The sequence below is a fragment of the Triticum aestivum genome, chromosome 3D, assembly GCF_018294505.1.
Source record: "Triticum aestivum cultivar Chinese Spring chromosome 3D, IWGSC CS RefSeq v2.1, whole genome shotgun sequence".
NCBI lineage: Eukaryota > Viridiplantae > Streptophyta > Magnoliopsida > Poales > Poaceae > Triticum > Triticum aestivum.
The window spans coordinates 506601164-506615022 of record NC_057802.1 but is presented as its reverse complement, the minus strand read 5'-3'; the positions used below and the strand labels follow the sequence as shown (position 1 = coordinate 506615022).

The following is a 13859-nucleotide window of genomic DNA, read 5'->3' as shown; positions in this document are numbered from 1 at the left end:
GTGTCGTCAAAAAATCCTTAGCCCACTTCTTTTGCTTCTCAGTGAATACTTGCTTGGGCTCAGGCTCTTTTTTCGCCTTCATATCCGCCTTCCATTTCTCATAATCAGCAGACGCGGCCAATTTGGTTTCAGCTTCACTAAGTTCCCCAGGCCTTGGGAGGAGAGGCTTCAGTGATGGCTCCGGTACCCTTGTGGTCTTAGGTACATAAGGGTCCGGGTTAATAGTCCAGGAGCGGGTTTCCTTGCTGTCCGCCTGCTTCTGCTTCTTCGCCGGAGGTGGATTGGGGGGCGTCGTACCCGCCGGAGGAGGATTGGGGGGCGTCGTACCCGCCGGAGGTTGTGGATCGGGGGACGGCGTCGAATGGCGTGAAGGAGGTGTAGGTGAACCACCACGACCACCACCACCGCCACCACCGCCACCACCACCATCGGAGGGGGGTGGACTTGCTAGCCTTGGCGCCTCGCCTGGAAACACTATGTACTTCTTTTTCCATAGAATGAACTGGCGCTTGACATCTCCAAGTCTTCTCTCCCCTTCGGGTGTAGGTTTGTCAATCTCCAGGTCCTCAAACCCTTGGACTATGTCTTCCACCGTGACACGAGCATAGCCATATGCAATGGGGTTGTTGTGGTGGAGTGCTCCAGGTGTACAGGGTAAAGCACTGCCGCTAGCTACCTTCGTGGAAACGTTCCCCACGGGATAATGCAGATCACATTCTTTCATCTCCTTTACATCATCCACGGGGTAGTGAGGCTCCGGTGCACGAATCTCGATCATCGGTGCACTAGCACCAGGCGGGGCATCCGTGGAAGCCACGCTGCTTCTCCGCTGCTGGCTTCCGCGATCCGCTTCATGATCTTCATGCGGCCCTGCAGCCGATTTTTCTTTTACTAGTTCATGCACGGTCTGCTTCAACTCATGGAGTTCCGATGCAAACTTCGTCATAAGATCTGCATCCCGGTCCGTCTTTCTCTTACGGCTTCTGTAACAGTACGGGTCATTGTCCTGGGAAAACCCTACTTTCCACGGAACTTTGCCTTTGCCTCGTACACGTCCTCCGTGTTCATCATTCCCGAGGGCTGTTGTCAGTGCGTCTTTCTCTCTGTTGAACTTGATCAAGCCCTCTTGAGCTTGGGTCATTGCGTCAATAAGGGCTTGGGTGGGAGCAAACTGTCTCTGCCGGTGAACACACACCCCTGTCTCCGGGTCTAGCGATCCCCCATGCCCGTACCACCAGCTTTTGGCCCTTGGGTCCCATCCCTCTGTACCTAGAGGGATTCCTCGCACCCTCAGGTCCTCCTCCATCTTCTGCCACCTAGGCTCCGAAAGGCGGTATCCTCCTGGCCCCATAATATGATGGAACTTTTTCTTACTCGCATTATCCTTATTTTTTTCGATATTTCCTTGAAATGCTCCGATTGCTTTTGCCTCACAAATTCTGGCCAATCATCTTTCAGTTTCTCATGTTGTCCATTGAAATCCGGAGTCTTGCCCTTGTTGACATAGTCACGGGTTAAATTTTTCTTGAAGTTCCGGAATGCTTCGCCCATCTTCTGAAGAGCGAACTCTTTAACTAGCCTCCTCCTCTGACGTCCACCCGGAACCTCGTTACCGAATTCATCGACTTTGTTGTATTCCGGAGGTAGAATGAAATGTTCCATAAGCTTTCTCCAGCAATCCTTTTTCGTTCTCTTGTCGACAAAACTGAAACCAAGACGTGCCTTCTTTGGCTCCTTCCATTCCTGGACGGTGATCGGGACGTTGTCTCTAACAACGACTCCGCATTGGTTGATAAACTTTGAGGTGTGCTGTAGGGGCTTGCCGGTTTCACTGACAAACTCAATGGCATATGTTTCTCCTGTTTTCATCGCCTTGGATTTGCCACGCTTTGTCGTACTCGATCCGGAGGGCTAAAAAAAGAAAGAGAGTCGCGCGCGTTAATACATATGTATTCACATTTCAGTAAGTTTGTATCACGAGAGGCTCAATGTATATATATACCTCGCCGGAGGTGGTTGCTACTTGCAATTCGAGATCGTCGTTTGTTGACGGTTGACCTCCGTCGACAATGTCCGTTCCTTCACCTTCTTGATCATCGACAATCTCTGTTCCACCGTCAAGGTTCAGAAAAGAAGAGACTACATCCTCTTGTTGCTCATATTCTGAGCCCGGCACATAAGGAATCTCGTTGTTGATGATGCCCATTAAATAACGTTCAGCCTCCGGATCCCTAAGCGGCTCGGCTCTATCGTCCGCCATATGTCACTCCTGCATGTAGTAAAAATTCTTTAAGTATAAAGGAATTAAAAAATAAGATTAAGGGGACATAGAGGAGGAGGAATTAAAAAATAAGATTATTGAGCACTGCCAAGTATTTTGTTTTGTTTTCTTTGTTTTTCTTTTTGGTTTTCATTTGGTTTCTTTCTTCTTCCTTTTTTCTTCCATTTTCTTCTTCTTCCTTTCTTCTTCCTCTTTCTTCTTTCTTTCTTCTTCTTCCTTTTTCTTTTTTCTTTCTTTCTTCTTCTTCCTTTCTTCTTCCTTTCTTCTTCTTTTTTTCTTCTTCCTTTTTCTTTCTTCTTTCTTTTGGTTTTCATTTGGTTTTCATTTTTTTTCTTCTTCCTTTTTCTTTCTTCTTTTTTTCTTCTTCCTTTTTCTTTCTTCTTTTTTTCTTTTTCCTTTTTCTTTCTTCTTTCTTTCTTCTTTCTTTTTTTCTTCTTCCTTTTTTTCTTCTTTCTTCTTTCTTTTTTTCTTCTTCCTTTTTTTCTTCTTTCTTTTGGTTTTCATTTGGTTTTCTCTCTTTTTTCTTTTTGGTTTTCATTTGGTTTCTTTTGTTTTGTTTTCTTTTTTTTTCTTCTTCCTTTTTCTTTCTTCTTTCTTTCTTCTTTCTTTTCTTCTTTTTTCATTTGGTTTCTTTCCTTTTTCTTTCTTCTTTCTTTTGGTTTTCATTTGGTTTTCATTTTTTTTCTTCCTTTTCTTCTTCTTTTTTCTTCTTCCTTTTTCTTTCTTCTTTTTTTCTTCTTCCTTTTTCTTTCTTTCTTTCTTTCTTCTTTTCTTTTTTTCTTCTTCCTTTTTTTCTTCTTCCTTTTTCTTCTTTCTTTCTTCTTTCTTTTTTTTTCTTCTTCCTTTTTTTTTCTTCTTTCTTTTGGTTTTCTCTCTTCTTTCTTTTTGGTTTTCATTTGGTTTCTTTTGTTTTGTTTTCTTTTTTTTATTCTTCCTTTTCTTTCTTCTTCCTTTTTCTTTCTTCTTTCTTTCTTCTTTCTTTTCTTCTTTTTTCATTTGGTTTCTTTCCTTTTTCTTTCTTCTTTCTTTTGGTTTTCATTTGGTTTTCATTTTTTTCTTCTTCCTTTTTCTTTCTTCTTTTTTTCTTCTTCCTTTTTCTTCTGTTTTCTTTTGTTTTCTTTTGTTTTTCTTCTGTTTTTTTCTTCCTTTTTTCCTTTTTCCTTTTTTCTTCTGTTTGTTTTTCTTTTGTTTTCTTTTTTCTTTCTTCTTCCTTTTTTCTTTTGTTTTCTTTTTTTTTCTTCATTTTTCCTTTTTTCTTCCTTTTTCTTGTTTTTCTTCTGTTTTTCTTTTGTTTTCTTCTTCCTTCTTTCTTCTTCTTCCTTTTTCTTTCTTCTTCCTTTTTCTTTTGTTTTCTTTTTTCTTCCTTTTTCCTTTTTCTTCCTTTTTCTTGTTTTCTTCTGTTTTCTTTTGTTTTCTTCTTCCTTCTTTCTTCTTCTTCCTTTTCCTTTTTCTTTCTTCTTCCTTTTTCTTTTCTTTTCTTTTTTTCTTCCTTTTTCCTTTTTTCTTCCTTTTTCTTGTTTTTCTTCTGTTTTTCTTTTGTTTTCTTCTTCCTTCTTTCTTCTTCTTCCTTTTTCCTTTTTCTTTCTTCTTCCTTTTTCTTTTGTTTCTTTTTTTCTTCCTTTTTCCTTTTTTCTTCCTTTTTCTTGTTTTTCTTCTGTTTTTCTTTTGTTTTCTTCTTCCTTCTTTCTTCTTCTTCCTTTTTCCTTTTTCTTTCTTCTTCTTCTTCTTCCTTTTTCTTCTTCCTTCTTCTTCTTCCGCCGGCGCGCGGAGGACGGCAGGCAGGGGCAGCGGGCGGCGGGCGGCAGGGCGTCGGGCGGCGGGCGGCGGGCGGCGGGCAAGGGCAGGGCACGGGCGGCGGCGGCGCTCACTGGGGACGGGGCGGCGGCGCGCAGGGCTTCGGCGTCGGCGTCGGGGCAGGGCTTCGGCGTCAGCGTCGGCGTCGATCGGCGTCGGGGCAGGGCTTCGGCGTCGAGAGAGGAGAATGGGAAGTGGCGGAAACTGCTAAGTGTAGTATATATAGACGTACCTTTAGTCCCGGTTGGGGAGGCGGACTGCGACTAAAGGTACCCTTTAGTCGCGGTTGGCCACACCAACCGCGACTAAAGGGTACCTTTAGTTGCGGTCCGCCTCCCCAACTGGGACTAAAGGGTTTTGCCGCCGCTTTCGTTCCCGCGCAGAAAGACCCTTTAGTCGCGGTTGGGGACAACAACCGCGACTAAAGGGTACCCTTTAGTCGCGGTCCGCGTCCCCAACCGGGACTAAAGGCATTGTGCTGCTACCACTGCCGCTCCCCTCGCTAGTTTAGTCCCACCTCGCTAGTTGAGAGGGGCGCGCAGTGGTTTATAAGCCCCACTGCCGCTCCCCTCTTGAGCTCCTCTCCATTGCAGGCTTACGGGCCTAATTGTCACTGCTATGCCTGATGGGCCTACTGGGCCTTCTGCGGGCCTGAATCCTGGCCCATCGATGGGTTTCTAGTCGTATTCAGGCCGTGGTGGCCCAGTAGGTGGCATATTTTTTATTTTTTGCCTGTTTTTTGTTTTCTTTTTTGCTTTATTTATTTTGTTTTGTTTCTACTTACAACAAAAAACTTATTTATTTTATTTTATTTTGTTTCTAATTACTTATTTATTTTACTTTATGATAATTATTTTTGCTATTAAAGTTTCTAACAAAAAAAGTTCTTTATGAAAATTCTTTTAGCTTTTAATGATTTTGAACAGAAAATACTTCGATAATTTTAGTTGAATCAATTTTATTTATGTTATTAAAATTTATTTTATTTTGTTATACTTATATATTTTATTAAAGTTTATATTATTTTGTTTCTAATTCATTTTAAAATCTTAAAAATACAATTATATATCAAAAAAATCAGAAAATAAAACTAATTCATTTTAAATTCTTAAAAATACAAATAATATATCAAAAAATCAGAAAAATAAAACTAATTCATTTTAAAATCTTAAAAATACAATTATATATCAAAAAACAGAAAAATAAAACTAATTCATTTTAAAATCCCTTGAAGGTTTGACAAAAGGTTTGATACATCATTCAGTTCATCGACCAAATACAAAGTTTGGTACAATAAATTATTACACATCAATTCTTCCCTTGTGTCCCTGCTTGCTTACGATTGTGCCGTATCCATGGAGCATCCTCATCATTTAACTTAATGCTTGGGTCAGTGTTCACTTTGAAGGGCGGAATTTCACCAAACATATTATAATCTTCTGACATGTCTGTCTTGTCCTCCACTCCCACGATGTTTCTTTTCCCTGAAAGAACAATGTGGCGCTTTGGATCATCGCATGATGTACTGATCGTTTTCTTATCTTTCCGTTTCCTCGGTTTGCTACTCATGTCCTTCAAATAAAAAACCTGAGCGACATCTTTGGCAAGGACGAATGGTTCGTCAAGGTAACCAAGATTGTTGAAATCCACCATTGTCATTCCGTATTGCTCGTCCACCTTTACCCCACCTCCTGTTAGCTTGAACCATTTGCACCGGAACAAAGGGACCTTAAAGGAGGGTCCATAGTCAAGTTCCCATATCTCCTCTATGTAACCATAATATGTGACCTTTCGCCCATTCTCGGTTGCTGCATCAAAGCGGACACCACTGTTTTGGTTGGTGCTCTTTTTATCTTGGGCGATGGTGTAAAATGTATTCCCATTTATCTCGTACCCTTGGAAAATCGTTATAGTCGAAGATGGTTTCTTGGCCAACATGTACAGCTGATCTCCAACATCATTGTCATTCATTAAATGTTTTCGCAACCAACTGCCGAAAGTCTCCATGTGGGCCTTTCTAATCCAGGATTCAGGCTTCCCCGGGTTGTCCGAGCGTAAAATATTCTTGTGTTGCTCGAAGTACGGAGCCACAAAGCTGGAATTTTGCAGAACTGTGTGGTGTGCTTCAGTCATAGAATGACCGTCCATACATATCGTGGATTTCCTTCCGATCTTGCCTTTTCCACTTAGTCTCCCCTCGTGCCGCGATTGAGGAATACCAATCGGCTTAAGGTCAGGAACATAGTCAATACAGAACTCAATTACCTCCTCATTTCCATAGCCCTTGACGATGCTTCCTTCTGGCCTAGCACGGTTACGAACATATTTCTTTAATACTCCCATGAACCTCTCAAAGGGGAACATATTGTGTAGAAATACAGGACCGAGAATGGAAATCTCTTCGACTAGGTGGAGCAGGAGGTGCGTCATAATATCGAAGAAGGATGGTGGGAACACCAACTCGAAACTGACAAGGCATTGGACCACATCGTTCTGTAACCGTGGTAGATCTTCTGGATTGATTACCTTCTGAGAGATTGCATTGAGGAATGCACATAGCTTCACAATGGCTACTCGAACATTTTCCGGTAGGAGCCCCCTCAAAGCAATCGGAAGCAATTGCGTCATAATCACGTGGCAGTCGTGAGACTTCAGGTTTTGGAACTTTTTCTCCGCCATGTTTATTATTCCCTTTATATTCGACGAGAAGCCAGACGGGACCTTCATACTGCTCAGGCATTCAAAAAAATGACCTTCTCTTCTTTGGTAAGAGCGTAGCTGGCACGACCTTGAAACCATTCCGGATGCCGGTCATCTGGGTCTTTCAAAAGTTGCTGGTCCTGCCGTGCTTCCTTTGTATCATTTGTCTTCCCATACACGCCCAAGAAGCTTAGCAGGTTCACGCAAATATTCTTCGTAACATGCATCACGTCGATTGCAGAGCGGACATCTAGGACTTTCCAATATTCTAGCTCCCAAAATATAGATTTCTTCTTCCACATGGGTGCGTGCCCGTCAACTCCCCGCGGAACTGATTGTCCGCCAGGACCCTTTCCAAAGATGACTTTCAAATCCTTGACCATATCAAATATCTCAGCACCAGTACGTTCCGCAGGCTTCGGCCGGTGATCTGCCTTGCCGTTGAAATGCTTGCCTTTCTTTCTTACGTTATGATTTCGGGGAAGAAATCGACGATGACCCAGGTACACGTTCTTCTTACAATTAACCAAACGTACACTTTCAGTCTCATGTAAGCAGTGCGTGCATGCATTGTATCCCTTATTTGTCTGTCCCGAAAGGTTACTGAGAGCAGGCCAATCGTTGATGGTTACAAAAAGCAACGCTCGTAGGTCAAATTCCTCTCCTTTGTGCTCATCCCAGACACGTACACCAGGTCTGGCCCACAACTGTAAAAGTTCATCAACTAATGGCCTTAGGTACACATCGATGTCGTTCCCGGGTTGCTTTGGACCTTGGATGAGCACTGGCATCATAATGAACTTCCGCTTCATGCACAACCAAGGAGGAAGGTTGTAGATGCATAGAGTCACGGGCCAGGTGCTATGGCTGGAGCTCTGCTCGCCAAAAGGATTCATGCCATCAGTACTTAGACCAAATCTTATGTTCCTTGCGTCAGCTGCAAAATCTTTGAACACTCTGTCGATCTTTCTCCATTGCGTTCCATCAGCGGGGTGTCTCAACTCCCCGTCGGACTTACGGTCCTCTTTGTGCCATCGCAACGACTTGGCATGCTTTTTGTTCATGAACAGACGTTTCAACCGTGGTATTATAGGAGCATACCACATCACCTTGGCGGGAACCCTCTTCCTGGGTTTCTCGCCCTCAACATCGTCACCAGGGTCATCGCCTCTGATCTTATAACGCAATGCAGTGCATACAGGGCATTCATTCAAATTCTCGTATTCACCGCGGTAGAGGATGCAGTCGTTAATGCATGCATGTATCTTCAGAACCTCTAAACCTAGAGGGCAGACAACCTTCTTTGCTTCGTACGTACTGGCGGGCAACTCGTTATTCTTCGGAAACATATTCTTCAACATTTTCAGCAAATTTTCAAATGATGAGTCACCTACACCTTCCTGTGCCTTCCATTTTAGCAAATCCAGTGTGCAGCCCAGCTTTTTCAGACTATTATCGCATCCTGGATACAACGACTTTTTGTGATCCTCTAACATGCGATCCAAATTCTCCCTATCCTTGTCAGTTTCGCAGCGTCTCCGTGCATCAGCAATGGTCCGACCAAGATCATCAGCGGGCTCATCATGTGCCTCTTCTTCACCTTCACCTAACCCTTCCCCACCTTCAGCATCATCCTCCATGAAAGTATCACCGAAATGATCATGATAGTTGTCATCGATATCATCCCCTTCTTCATCTTCTTCCATTCTAACCCCTCTTTCTCCATGCTTGGTCCAACAATTATAGCTTGGCATGAAACCGTGCCGAAGCAGGTGCATGTGAACGTCTCTTGAGGAGGAGTAACCCTTCTGATTCTTACAGACAGCACATGGACAGATAATAAAACCTTGCTGCTTGTTCGCATTTGCCACTACGAGGAAATCTTTCAAACCCGTAGTGAACTCGCCGGAGAGTCGGGGACCGTACATCCATTGCCGATTCATCTGCATTATTATTATATAAAGTATATAATTAACCATCATGCATTTGTTAAACTAACTAGCTAGAAATAATACAAATTAAACAATGAACTACACACATGCATATTTTATCAATGACACATGAAAGGTTCAAGTTGCTAACCGCGATCGCGGAGGAAAAATAAATGAGAAAGCTCAAGTGTGGCTCGGACACTTCATATCATGTTTGTTTCAGGCTCTCGGGCATTTCATCGAACACCTTGTGTGCATAGGAGGAACCAAAAGCAAACCCACCACCCCCTTCTGAAAATTGTGAAGTGAGTGAAGTGAAGTGAGCTGAGTCCTATATATAGGGATGGGCCTTTAGTCCCGGTTGGCCTGGCCAACCGCGACTAAAGGCCTTCGGGGACCTTTAGTCCCGGTTGGCCAGGCCAACCGGGACTAAAGCCCCTCCCGTCCGCCAGCTGTCGACCGAGCGCGCTGGGCCCAGATAGTTGGTCGCGGGTCTCCTCCCGAACCGCGACTAAAGGCCCCTTTTGTCGCGGTTCGATTGTTTTGGGGACTAATGGGGGCGTATGGAAGCCTCTTTTTCTACTAGTGTTATACTAATGATGTATTGTAGTAAACAATGAGAATAGCCATGGTAACTCATTGACTCTTGAATGCTTCAACCCAATAGATCATCACAATTTCTACATCATACTAATAAACACAGCATGCTCAAACTTCATAGACATATCCAACAATAATCTTGAATGTATCTCAACACTCAGGCTCAGACTTGATCAATCTCATCAGCACTCTCCTGTCTAGCTGTAGCCGAAGCCACCAGGCAGGAACCTCATGAGCTGAATGAGAAGTAATTATGCAACATATATAAGCATGACATGAGCATTGCAAAAAAAACATGACATGAGACTGGGTGCATTACTTCAGGCGGGTCCTTCACTGAGAAGTACGCTCCAGTAGCCCTGGACTCCTCCGAGACCATAATCGCAATTCCATGGCTCTCCTTACGAAGCACTAGATTATAACAAGCACAAGGGCAAATTCACGGCCCGCGCTTATATCTTGCAAACAATCACTAGCTTCATGGCAATCAGATAAATTAGGGTGGCGGAGCTACGTTGTAGCCAGGGGGCCGATGCCCCCTCCCCACCCTCCCAACTGGTTTGTAAGTCTTGGTTTCATGGCCCTACAATTAGCATAATTTACCAAAATTCGGAAGAAAAAATGTCTACATCATACTAATGATGTACTGTAGTAAACAGTGAGAATAGCCATGGTAACTCATTGACTCTTGAATGCTTCAACCCAATAGATCATCACAATTTCTACATCATACTAATAAACACAACATGCTCAAACTTCATAGACATATCCAGCAGTAATCTTGAATGTATGTCAACACTCAGGCTCAGACTTGATCAATCTCATCAGCAATCTCATGTCTAGTTGTAGCCGAAGCTACCAGGCAACGTAGGAACCTCATGAGTTGAATGAGAAGTAATTGTGCAACATATATAAACATGACATGAGCATTGCAAAAAAAAAAACCATGACATGAGACTGAGTGCATTACTTCAGGCGGGTTCTTCACTAAGAAGTACGCCCCAGTAGCCCTGGACTCCTACGAGACCACAATCGCAATTCCATGGCTCTCCTTACGAAGCACCAGATTATAACAAGCATAGGGGCAAAATTACTGTTAATGATGCTTGAAAAAAAAGATAGTCATGTGAGAGGGAGTAAAAAGCATAAAACCACCACAATCACATAAAACCATCAGTTTTTTAATGACAAAAACCACCGAAAGCAAAGCTAAACTTTGACATATATGAGTAGCACTAAACTAGCAATAAAAAAGTCATTTCTGACCCATGAAGCCCACCCGTCGGAGCTGAGTTGACAAAAGAAAATTCGCCATGCGGGCATGTTGACTGGTCTTTTCCCTCTTCCTCCTTTGTCTTTCTTTGGCACTACAACAAGCACTGAACGTGCATTAGAGAGAGCAGCCGGCCGCGACGCACTCGAGTGGCGGGCGGGAGCAGAGCTCGACGGGGAGCTCGCAAGGGGCGCCGACGACGGCCGAGACGTGTTCGAGCCCGCGTCATCGAGTTTGTGGGCAACGGATCCCGGGACTCCTCCATCCTCCGCAAGCTCGTCTCAGCCGAGGCGCCCAAGGCACTGTGATGCTCGCAGGCCCGGCCCTGGGGGGGCAGGGGGTGGCCGCCCCAGGCCTCTCAAATCCAGGGGCCCCCTCCCAGATATGCTGTATGCTGGTGGCCCATCGGCCCATAACTTCTCCTGGGATGAAATTAGCCCAAGCAAAGGAAAGACGTAGCAACATAGGAAAGTACACCAGACGCATCCAATCATGTCGTCCAATCGGTACGATCGTGACTCCTGAGACGTGAGATCGCATCGCTAATTCACTACCCTATTCTCTATTTCCCCGTCACGAACTCTCGATCACAAGTCTCTGGCCGCCGGCTTTCTTTATAGAACACTGGGCATGATGACGCTTCCTCTGGAACTCACCTCTTCCTCATCGGCACCTACGACGACAGTGTCCGTCGAGGCAGAAACGGCGTGGACCAAAACAATAGCCATGCCGGAAGAGGAGGCAAGCTATCGTGCTAGCGCCATGGACGGTCCGAGCCGAGCCGCTTCCCTCGCTGCAATCCGCTCATCCCCGCCTTCTCTGAAAGGCGGCGTCTAAGAGGACGCACATCCACCACTCCTCTCTGACCGCTCCGACGGACCAGGCCCTGGGCTGCGACGAGCAAGATCCGTCGGGCCTGGGCGTCTCAATGGAAGAAGAACCATCCGCGGGAGACGGGGGGAAGTCGTCCGGGTGGGGCTCCTCTTCTCGCGGCTTCGACGGGACGAGGGATCCACCTTGCGTGGCTACATATCAAGGATGTCCTCATCCTCTTCGCCGGTGGTGATTGGAACCTCCTTGAGCTTCAGAGTGGGAGCGATTTGGGCCTCTTCGACACCCGCCGATCGGCGGTGCGGGCGGACTTCTGCGGCGAGGCCGACGTCAGAATTCAGTGCTTCACACGGTCATCCAAAGTGAAAGCATAGAACTGCATAAATTTCCCACACAAATTCAGAGCGTAAGTAGAGCAGAATATTACGTCTCGAGACAAACACATCACTTCTAAATGTAACAACCAAGCATATTAACAAACTAATACGAGAAACATTCTCAGTGCCCAATAACATGACTAATTAACTGAATGTTCAGTTCTTTCAATCTTGTGAAATCAGAACAACCCACCTAGAGAAGTCCTTGCAGAAAAGGAAAGTCCACCCACCTAGCAACCTCGACAAATACCGCCCCATCACTGTCCATCAGAATTCTTAATCACCTTTTCACTCATGCCTATTCAGAAAATATTAGTACCCGTGAATGTCAGGTCATACAAATTCTTAATGTATAATGTACCCATCAAATTTGCAATGGGCACATGCTTGCAAATCAATTTCTCAAATTTACAGTATTAACCACACAGAATTGTTGTTCGATGTCGCCCCCATCAGTGATGAGGCATTTGTTAGAAAGTGAAGTTATTAACACCCTGATGAACAGAGCATTGTGTTATAATACACGAATACAATAAAATAAACAAATAAATAAATGTGATAGCAGTATAGCATGGTTTTCCTAGAAACAGGAGTGTGACATCTCAAAATTTCAGCTTACAAGTTACAACAGAATAATCCGTGTATCAGACATTCGAGTATTATCACACAATTTAAATCAACGAGTATCTAATTCATAGAAGATGTTAGAAGATATTACAAACCTCATCTACTCCATTATCAAGAAGTTCAGATATAGCTGCACATGAAGAGAGAAGTTATTAGATAAATATTTTACATGGTGGCATAAGTATCTTGAACACCAAACATAAAGAAGAGAAGTCATGAGAGTACCACACCGTCTAGTTTTTCTACCTTCTTATCCAGCAAACATTCCAATATTAATCATTTGATTTCTACTCAATGGTCAAACTATAATCTTCCCCAAATAGAAATAGCAAGGGAGAAATGGATAACATGTGTTTTTAGTATTAGTGCTACAAAGATACTCAGATAAACCAGCAAGCAATTCATCTTGTCCCCACTCAGACCAAATATCGTAACAAACCAGCAAGGAATTCATCATATCTCCCATCAGGTCAAATATTGTAACAAACCAGCAAGCAATGTATCTTGTAGTTACCTGGTACCCTTTGTTCTGACAAACTGAAAACTATCAAACAATTACATCTCCACCAAACTAAACCAAATCGGAGAATGGATTGGCAAGGGCGCCAAACCTCTGAACGCCAACTTGTGGGAGGTCAGGTTGATGCGGAGGAACCTGGGATGCACGCAGGCGCGGTCGAAGTCCCCTGTCTGCAGCGCATATGAGACCGGGCAAAAAAATGGAGTTGGGATTTCGCGAAAACCAGGGAGGATGGGGATCGAAGAGACGAACCGTGGAACTCGTGGATGGGGACGGAGGGGGCCTCGTTAGTGCCGGCCTTCCAGAAGCTACGACAACCAGGGGATCGACCACTGCCGCCAACACCGGCTGTGCCGCCGGTCATCACCACGCGGCGCAGACAAGGTACGGTGGAGACGAGACAGCATGAGAAGGCGGCAATTGTTCTCCCCCTCCCGCTCAGTTCGATCTAGACGACGAGAGTGCCATGTCGCCCAGGCCGCCGCCTCCGTGCAGGTTGGCAGCAGCGGCTGTGGGGTAGGTCGCCGGTGATGGCGGCGGACGAGGGAGAGGGAAAAGTTGAGGACTCGCTAGGCTAGGGCTGGGCGATCCGTTTCTTTTTTTGTCTCGCCGTACAAAGCGCCCACTGGCGAGCGCGAATCTTTCTCACGATTGGCTGCCAGGCACAGTACCCCTGTGATGACGTGGACGTCACGAGAGAGCGCCCTTGCGCGACACGTAATGGGTTCGATTAGGTTAGCCTACTGCCATCATCAGTGCCGGGATTAGTACAAGTTTTCTAATGCATCCACGTAGTATGTGCATGAGGTCGATCAACCGTCAATTCACGACCACGAGAAATTTGAAAACGGCGATGTAAAATCGCACGTACTTCCTCCATCTAAAAAAGGTTGTCTCAAGTTTGTCCCTCAAATAAATGTATAAG

General features: G+C 44.7%; 1 long non-coding RNA gene across 1 annotated transcript; it reads right to left on the bottom strand.

Moving 5' to 3' along the window:
* Positions 1-10447: 10447 nt before the first annotated feature.
* Positions 10448-13568, bottom strand: LOC123080049 (uncharacterized). The gene is made up of 5 exons (XR_006438222.1): positions 13187-13568; positions 13026-13104; positions 12510-12544; positions 11981-12085; positions 10448-11786 (listed from the first exon to the last, which is right to left on the bottom strand). It is a non-coding gene; the product is annotated as an uncharacterized lncRNA (long non-coding RNA).
* Between the last annotated feature and the right edge of the window lie 291 nt (positions 13569-13859).